General features: G+C 55.8%; 1 protein-coding gene across 2 annotated transcripts in view; it reads left to right on the top strand.

Moving 5' to 3' along the window:
* The first annotated feature begins 572 nt into the window (after nucleotides 1–572).
* Nucleotides 573–8,369, top strand: part of ZAP70 (zeta chain of T cell receptor associated protein kinase 70) — a 39,735-nt gene continuing 31,938 nt past the window's right edge. Inside the window, exon 1 of one of the 2 annotated variants that reach the window (XM_086328107.1) lies at nucleotides 573–729. The gene's annotated coding sequence lies outside the window, so the exon portion shown is untranslated. Of the gene's footprint in view, nucleotides 730–919; nucleotides 1,054–8,369 lie in introns of those variants that run through there. The other variant, XM_086328106.1, reaches the window with a different exon arrangement.

Below are 8,369 nucleotides of genomic sequence, written 5' to 3'. Positions count from 1 at the left end.
CTCTGAGAGTCTGTCCCTAGCACTGGGCTGCATCGGGCTCCGCTGCGTACACAGTGCCTAGGTTTCTGCCCTCCCAGCTCTGGCCTCCCTGGTGACTCGGCTGCCCCCTCCTTGAGCCTGTGAGCCAAGGGCAGGGACAGGGCCGTCATTGTTGGCCTGATGGCTGGCACACAGGAAGTGCTCTGAACCTTTGCAGTCTGGACCTACTTCTTAGGTTTCTCCTCTCTCCAGCTTTCACCTGCGTATGGAATAAATAACTCACATGAGCAGTTCAGCCATGGTCAGGCCCCAGGTCCACACCTCCTTGGGAGGGGAAAGTAGGGCTTTCTAGTTTCTAGCGAGTCTGGGGGATCCCTTTCCCTTTGCCACTACCCCAGCGCTTCTCCAGCACACAGCCTCCCTCTTCTCCCCTCCCCAGGTTTGGGAGATGCTGTTGGAAGCACCCTACTAGTGTAAGCCCACCTGTGGCTCGCCCCATTCCTCCCACTGCTGGGGGGGCTCTGCTCAGCCCGGGAAGTGCCCTCTGCCCTCCCCGGAGCACGTGGCCTCGCGATTTTCCTTGAACGCAGCACTTTGTGACTTTGACGTAAACTTCAAACACGGCCCCGTTTCCTACTCGCTCATCAAGGAAATAGGCCGAGTTTCACAGAAGAGGGCTTCCAAGAGCACACCAGGCCTTCCGGGCCGTCCCTGCCCCGCTCGGGCGTGCTGGTCTTCTGGGGCATCTAGGTGAGTGGCTGTCCTCTGGCCTTCTGCGTCCAGCACGGCCACCGACTGCAGGGCCTCCTGGGGCAGCTGGGAGAGGGGGACTCAGGTTCCGCACCCCCCGATCTGAGTGAGAAACCCTAGTGGGGTATGACCTCTTTACACCGGGCCGGGCTGTATGAGGGGGTGGTTAGCTGGTGGGGGCCTGGGCTGGGCGCTCGGGCTGCAGAGAAGCCCGAAGTGGTTTCTCGGATCCCAGTTCTTCATCTAGAACCAGTTATCTGGTGCCTTTGGAACCCGCCACCTTGCAGGTGGCCCGGGCCTTGGCGTCCATCAGCACATCCCCAGGTAAGTCATTCTGGATGAAGCAGCAGCTAGCCGCCATCTCTAGGGGTGGCCTGGATCTGGTGGAGGAAGGAGGAGGAGAGAGTCAGGAAGAACTGGAGTACCAGAAGGGCTGTGGGGCTTTCATGGGTGGTGTCCTACAGGAGAAGGAAGCAGACGTGGCCTGTGACCATCCTGAGGGAAAGAGGTCTCTCTCCAGAGCGCCAGCTGAGTGGCCATGGACGTGTGTATTCAGGGGCCCCACAGATGCCGGCTCAGTCCCTAGCCTCCTGCAGGGCCCCGTCAGTGAGACAACCTTAGTTCCAGGAAGCAGAGAAATGTCCAGAGAAAAACATGCGCTCTGTCCCCCAGGCTCAGGAATATGAGGGAGCATCAACGGGGCCGTAAACAAACATCCAAATGCCGGATGGTTTGCGTGAGGGGGCCCAGGGCAGGCTCCAACCATTGGTAGGCAGCTCAGGTTAAAGGGGAGATAGAGGTGAAGGAGTAAACAGCTTGAATCCTGCTCAACTGACGTGTGTCCTTGGCAAAGGACTGGCCTCTCTGAACTTCAGTTTGCCCATCTTTTAAATGCAGAAGCAAATTTTGGCGCCTAGTATGTGCTTGGCTCTTTGGCTCCTGACTGTTGGGTGAGAGGTTGGGAAAGCTGTCCCAGGCAGGGAAGGGTCTTGGCAGGAAGGAACGGGTTCGTGTGGTGAACAGCTCAAGATGAGCTTTGTTTCTTTTTTAAAATATTTGTTTATTGGCTGCCTCAGGTGTTAGTTGCAGCAGGCACTCGAGATTGTGCTGCTTCATGTGGGATCGCTCGTTGCCGCGCACAGACTCTAGTTGTGGCTCTTGGGCTCTAGAGCAAGCAGGCTCAGTAGTGGCCGCGTGAGGGCTTAGTTGCCTCTCAGCATGTGGGGGGCTTTGTTCCCAGACCAGGGATTGAACCTGTGTCTGCTGCATTGCAAGGCGAGTTCTTAACCACTGGCCCACCAGGAAAGTCCCTGAATGTTGTTGCTGTTGTCTCAGCCAGGGCGGCCAGTACGCCGTAGGTGCTTAATAAAGCTTTGCCGAGAGATTAGGGCCTGCGTCCTATGACAGTAAGTCCCTGGGTGTCACCCGCGGGGGCTCTTCCCCTGCCAGTGCTGTTTCCTGTCGCCGCCCGGCCTCCAGCCTTGTCGGGGACGGGGACGCGTGCCGGGCAGGCAGATGGTGTTTTGTGTGCACTCTGGAGCCAGGAGGCCGATTCAGGGCCCGACTCTGCCGCCCGGACTGTGCGTGTGCCATGTGACCTTCGGCTGGTTCCTTCTTCCTGTCCCTCCTTCATGTCCCAAACCCACGAATTCTCCACACGCAGTGTTCTCGTCAGGATTAGGCGACCGAATTGCTCTCGAGTGCCTGGCATGCTGGAGGTGCTGTATATGCATAATGTTACAGTCTTTATTCTTATCACTAGTTCAGGGTGGTCTCATGGCTCCTGGAGGGTCTCCTAAGGGGCTGAGCAACCAGCCTTTTCCATGCTGGCTGCTCCCCACCCCACCCAGAACATAGGGTCAAGGAAGTGCTTCTTTTTAAAAAAAAACATTATTATTTTAAAAATTTATTCATTTCTCTATTTGGCTGCACCAGATCTTCATTGCTGTTCTCAGGCTTTCTCTAGTTGTGCCAGTTGGGGGCTACACTCTAGCTGTGGTGTGGGGCTTATGGGGGTTTCTTGCCGTGGAGGCATCTCTTGTCGTGGAGCATGTCTTAGGGCACGAGGGCTTCCGTAGATGCGGCCCACGGGCTTAGTGGTTGTGGCCCATGGGCTTCGTTGCTCCACGGCATGTGGGATTTTCCTGGACCAGGGATTGCACATGTGTCTCCTGAACTGGCAGGTGGATTCTGAACCACTGGACCCCAGGGAAGTCCCAAGGAAGTGCTTCTTAACCGGAGCCAATTTTGCCTCCCCCATCCCCACTGGGAGCGTTCAATACCGTCTGGAGACATTTTTGGTCACGACTCAGTGGGTGTTACTGGCATCTAGTAAGACAGAGGCCAGGGATACTGCTAGACACGCTGCAATGCATGGATAGCATGAGATCTCACAGTCAGGCTCTGTTGTCCCGACTCATCCCACTCTTTCCATCCCCTAAGCTTTTTCCCATCTCCCTTTTACAGTCACAGAGCCTGACACCCAGAGAGGGCTAGCTCCTTGCTCTAGTTACACAGCCCTTAGAACCCTGGCAGCAGAGGTTGGAGTTGGTGGGGAGTGGTGGTGGTGGAGAGCTGGTCTTGGAGGCGTTTGAGGTCTGAGGACCTGCCTCCAACCCCACAGCAGCCCAGCAGTCTGCACCCTGACAGTCATAGGCAGCTCAGAGTGCAGCAGCACCTGGGCCAGGCACGCATGGGAGCCCTGGAGACCCAGCTCAGAGTGGCGGATGCCGTTTCCTTATGGCCATGCACTGGAGTGGCTAGTACTGGCTGCTGGGTCAGAGGAACCTGGGTTCAAATCCTGACTGCCTCTCTTAGGCCACATGACCCTGAATATGACATTACCCTCCCCAAGCCTCAGATTTTTTAGCTGAGGAATGGGGATAAGTGAGGATTAAACAGATCATGCTTACAAGAGGTGTCATAAAGTCTTTAGCACACAGGCTATTGTTATTGTTGCTGATTTGACAAATATTCATTGGGAGGCAGTGGGAGCTACGATGAAAACCAGACAGGTGTAGGCTCTGCCTTGGGGAGCTCAGGCTGGTCAGAGATTGTGGGGCAAACGGAGACACTGATCATACATGGCCATCAGGGCTATGATGCGGGAGGAATGGGGGCCCTGGGAGAACAGAGTAGGTGACTCAGCGGGGGAAGGAAGGGGGAATCATGGAACATCTCTGCGTGGAAGGGACAGCTGAGGGGACCTGAGGCACGTGGCTAGGAGAAACATGTGGGTGGCTTCCCAGGTAAAGAATTCACTTGCCAGTGCAGGAGACCCAAGACATGTGGGTTTGATCCCTGGGTTGGGAAGGTGCCCTGAAGGAGGAAATGGCAGCCCGCTCCAGTATTCTTGCCTGGAGAGTCCCGTGGACAGAGGAGCCTGGCAGGCTATAGTCTATGGAGTCACAAAGAGTCAGACACGACTTAGTGGCTGAGCATGCAAGCTGTTCCAGGCAGAGGGAACAGCCTGTGCAAAGTCTCCTCCAGTGGGTTGTCCCCTCTTCCACCATCTGTTAGTGAAGGAAGCCTCTAGGTCCTCCACTCCCTCTCCTCTCCTAGGGAAGCCCCCATACCTCTCCACCCTCATCAGACTGCTGAGTTCCAAGAACCTGCAAAGGCGTCCCCACCCACCACAGCAGGCTACATACCCTCTCAGGTACCTGGTATCAGAGGGTAGCCTCTGCCCATCACCAAAGTTTACTGGGCACCTACTCTGTGCCTGGTTGGCACAAGCAGGAGAACAAGACAGTCTCCACTTTCCTCAGGCTTACATGCTAGCAGGGGACAAAGGCCTTGTGTCAACAAGTTGATAGAACATCACAATTTCCATGGTGAGGAACAGTAACACTGGGTCAGTGATAGAGAAGGGGAGGTGACTTTAGACAGAGGTCAGCGAGGGCCTCTTGGAGGCTGAGACCCGAATGAAGTGACAGATGTTGAGGGAATGGTGTTCGGGCAGAGGGAACAGCCAGTGCAAAGGCTCTGAGGTTGGACCAGGCCCAGGTTGTTCCAGTTTTCTCAACAAGTAACATAAGGAAGCCGGTGTGGCTGGTGGGGAGTGAGTGAGGACAAGAAGGTGGCAGGGCAGATTGTGCACGGCCTCAGGGGCTGCTGTAAGGACCTGGGCTTTCAGCCGGAGTGAGGCGGGAGTCCTGGAGGGCTGCAAGCAGAAAAGGAGGCGGTGGAGCGAGTGGGCTAGGCCCGTGCTCAGCGCTGGGCAAGCCTTGCCTCATGGGGTCCTCACAGCCCCCCAGCACTGGGCACCATCGCTGGCCCTGTCCTCCAGGTGGGTCTTGGCGAGTGTACCTCCCCCCGAGATCCACATTGCTGCTACCCATAAATCTGTGATCCCATGATCGGATCGCACGCCATGGTGTCAGAAAAAGAGGGGAGCCCGTCGCCATCCACGGCACAGTGCTCACCACTGTCGTGGGGACTCGGAATGGAACAAAGTTGGCGTTTTGTTAGTTGACAAATGCCTGTGCTGCCTCTGTTGTTGGCCTGTGGACTGCTGCTGCTGCTGCTAGGTTGCTTCAGTCATGTCCGACTCTGTGCGATCCCATAGACAGGGGCCCACCAGGCTCCCCTGTCCCTGGGATTCTCCAGGCAAGAACACTGGAGCGGACTGGGGAGCAGGAAATGTGGCTTCAGGGGGGACTTGGCATCTCGGGCAGAGGACTGGGGTCTGTGAGAGGAGGCCTGGGCAGTTGGGGCTGTGCCTCCATTCCAGCAGCGCCGTGGGTGGGAATGCTGTTGATGCCGGGCTGTGGGTGGCACACAGGGCCTCCAGACCTGACTGCTGCCACTGCCCCCTGCCTCCCTGCCAAGTCCAGTTGGATCATCTCATTCTGTCGGCAGCCTGATGCCCTCAGTCTCCCCTCTGCTGTCTCAAGGTAGGCATTTAACTGGGGCTTTGGATGCCCAGAGCCTGTTCTGTGCAGCAGTAGTGCTTCCAGGCTCTGCTACTTAGGTGTGGGGCTTGTTGTTGTTGTTGTTGAGCCTCTAAGTCATGTCTGACTCTCTGCAACCCCATGGACTACAACACACCAGGCTTCCCTGTCCTCTACCATCTCCTGGAGTTTGCTCAAATTCATGTCCATTGAGTCATTGATGCTGTGCAACCATCTCATCCTCTGCCACCCTCTTCTCCTTTTGCCTTCAATATTTCCTTCCCAGCATCAAGGTCTTTTCCAATGAGTGGGCTCTTCTCATCAGGTGTGGGGATTAAACAAAAGGGTCCTTCCTGGCAGGTCTTTTCAGGGCCTTTAATATGCTAATATATTCCCTACAACTTTTCAAAATGCAGTTGGTCCCTTGACCTTTTTTCCTTTGAAATATATTTGGGCATCCTGTGCAGAGAAGGCAATAGCACCCCACTCCAGCACTCTTGCCTGGAAAATCCCATGGACGGAGGAGCCTGGTAGGCTGCAGTCCGTGGGGTCTCAAAGAGTCGGACACGACTGAGCGACTTCACTTTCACATTTCACTTTCATGCATTGGAGAAGGAAATGGCAACCCACTCCAGTGTTCTTGCCTGGAGAATCTCAGGGATGGCGGAGCCTGGTGGGCTGCCGTCTATGGGGTCACACAGAGTCGGACATGAATGAAGCAACTTAGCAGCAGCAGCACCAGCAGTGCCTGGAACAGATAGAGTTTAACCCTACCTTGCCCCAGAAAGGAGGCTTGAAGGGTGGAATTTCAGATAGAGCTGTTTAGCCAAGGATCATGGTTTCCTCCCCTCCCCACAGGGCCTGGGCTGTGAGAAAGCCTGGTGGTCTCCTGATGGAGCTGCAAACTCTGGGAAGGCCAGATGAGCATCTTTGAGTTCACGAGGAGCTCGCAAGCTCAAGGGGAGCCTGGGGGGAGTCAGCCTGGGCAGGAGTGTGGTGGGAGAGTATGGTGGGCGCATCTCCTGGGAGAGTCATGCAGTCTGTGGGGACTTGGCTCAGGACAGAAACATCTGGTCCTCCAGGAAGCTGCAGACTGGCCAGGCCCTTCTGGAAGCTGCTGCGGTTACTGCTGTCTTTGTTATTTACAAAGAGACAGGGAAGTGGGGATAAAACTGAGGATGCACGGGAAGGCTCCAGCCTCTGGGACACCTTGGACTCAGGTCCGAGGTGGGCCATCACAACTTCTGGCCCTGGACAGGGTCCCCAGGGCCGGACTCTCCCCGCTCCCGCCTCTGCACCGACCTGCCTCTGGCTACCCAGGCTGCACCTGCGGCCCCGCGGGGCGGAGCTTCTCAAACCGTGTTGTTGACAGTTTCCTGCCGCAGCTTCCGGCCCCAGAGGCCAGCTTCACCACCCCCACCCCTCCCCGCTGTCCCTGGACGAACCTCCACTTTGCTGCATTGTCTCAGGTTCTGATCCCCTTGAGGAGCAGGGCTGTGAGTCTGCCAGGCTGGGCTGGCTGGACCGGGGGAGCAGAGAGGAGTGGGGAGGAGGTACCCAGTGGCGGGCACTGCATGGATTCAAGCATGGAAGTGAATTTGAAGAAATTCACTTCAAATAGCACAGCCTCGCTGGAGCAAAGGAAGGGCCGAGGAATTCAGTTATTAATAGATTCAATGATGTAGGCAGGAGGGAGCCACTGAAGGTCCTTTTTTATTTTTTAAAAGTTGTTTTGTTTTGTTTTTGATGTGGGTCATTTTTAAGTCTTTACTGAATTTGTTACAACATTGCCTCTGTTTTATGTTTTGGGTTTTTGGTCCCTGAGAGATGTGGGATCTTAACTCCCCCAACTAGGGACTGAACCCACACCCCCTGCATCAGAAGGTGGAGTCCTAACCACTGGGCCACCAGGGAAGTCCCACACAGTAGCTTCTTGAGCCAGGGAGGCCCTGGGGGAGAACTACCTAAAAGCAACTTGCAGACCCCAGAGCTTCAGCTCGTGTGGGAAACAGACTGTGGGGTTTAGCCAACCACAGGCACTACGTGAGTTAGATCTGGATCTCAGGTTTTATTAATAGTAAACAGCTGGTGCAGATCAAAGGCGGTGATAGCAGCAGAAACAGACCACAGGGGACGAGCTCTGGACTAGACAGGTGGGAGCAGCTGCGTGGGCAGGCAGAGACAGAATGGCCTGAGTTGGGAACAGAGGATGGAGAAGGAGAGAGAACAGGAACCATCAGAGAGGAAGGAGGCAAGCCGGGGGGTTGGTGAAGGACTCAAGAGAGCCGCGATGCTCAAGCAGGAGCGGGAGTGGTCACAGTGTCCATCACTCAGGGGACCCAGCCTCGAAGAGGGTGCCTGGTGCCCATCAGGTGGTGATACCTTGGCAGCTGGAGGGCAGCCAGGTGGAGGTGGGGGGAGCAGATAATGACAGGCGTGTAGACAGCCTGCTCTTTTCCCTTTTTAATTAATGTTTTTAATGCCTGGTATGTCTATATGTGGGCTTTCCAGGTGGCGCAGGGGTAAGGAATCCACCTGCCGATGCAGGAGGCGTGTAGATGCAGGTTCAATCCCTGGGTCTAGAGGATCTCCTGGAGGAGGAATGGGCAGTCCACTCCAGTATTCTTGCCTGGAGAACCCCATGGACAGAGGAGCCTGGCAGACTACCGTCCACGGGGTGGCAAAGAGTCAGACGCGACTGAGCGCATGTGCACATCGTGTCTATAGTTTCCTGCTGCCTCTTCTCTT

This window comes from Bos grunniens, chromosome 11, assembly GCF_055505025.1.
Source record: "Bos grunniens cultivar Pamir isolate PY7600 chromosome 11, Bosgru_T2T1.0, whole genome shotgun sequence".
Lineage (NCBI taxonomy): Eukaryota > Metazoa > Chordata > Mammalia > Artiodactyla > Bovidae > Bos > Bos grunniens.
The sequence above is the reverse complement of the archived record's forward strand: the minus strand, read 5'-3'. Positions and strand labels throughout refer to the sequence as shown.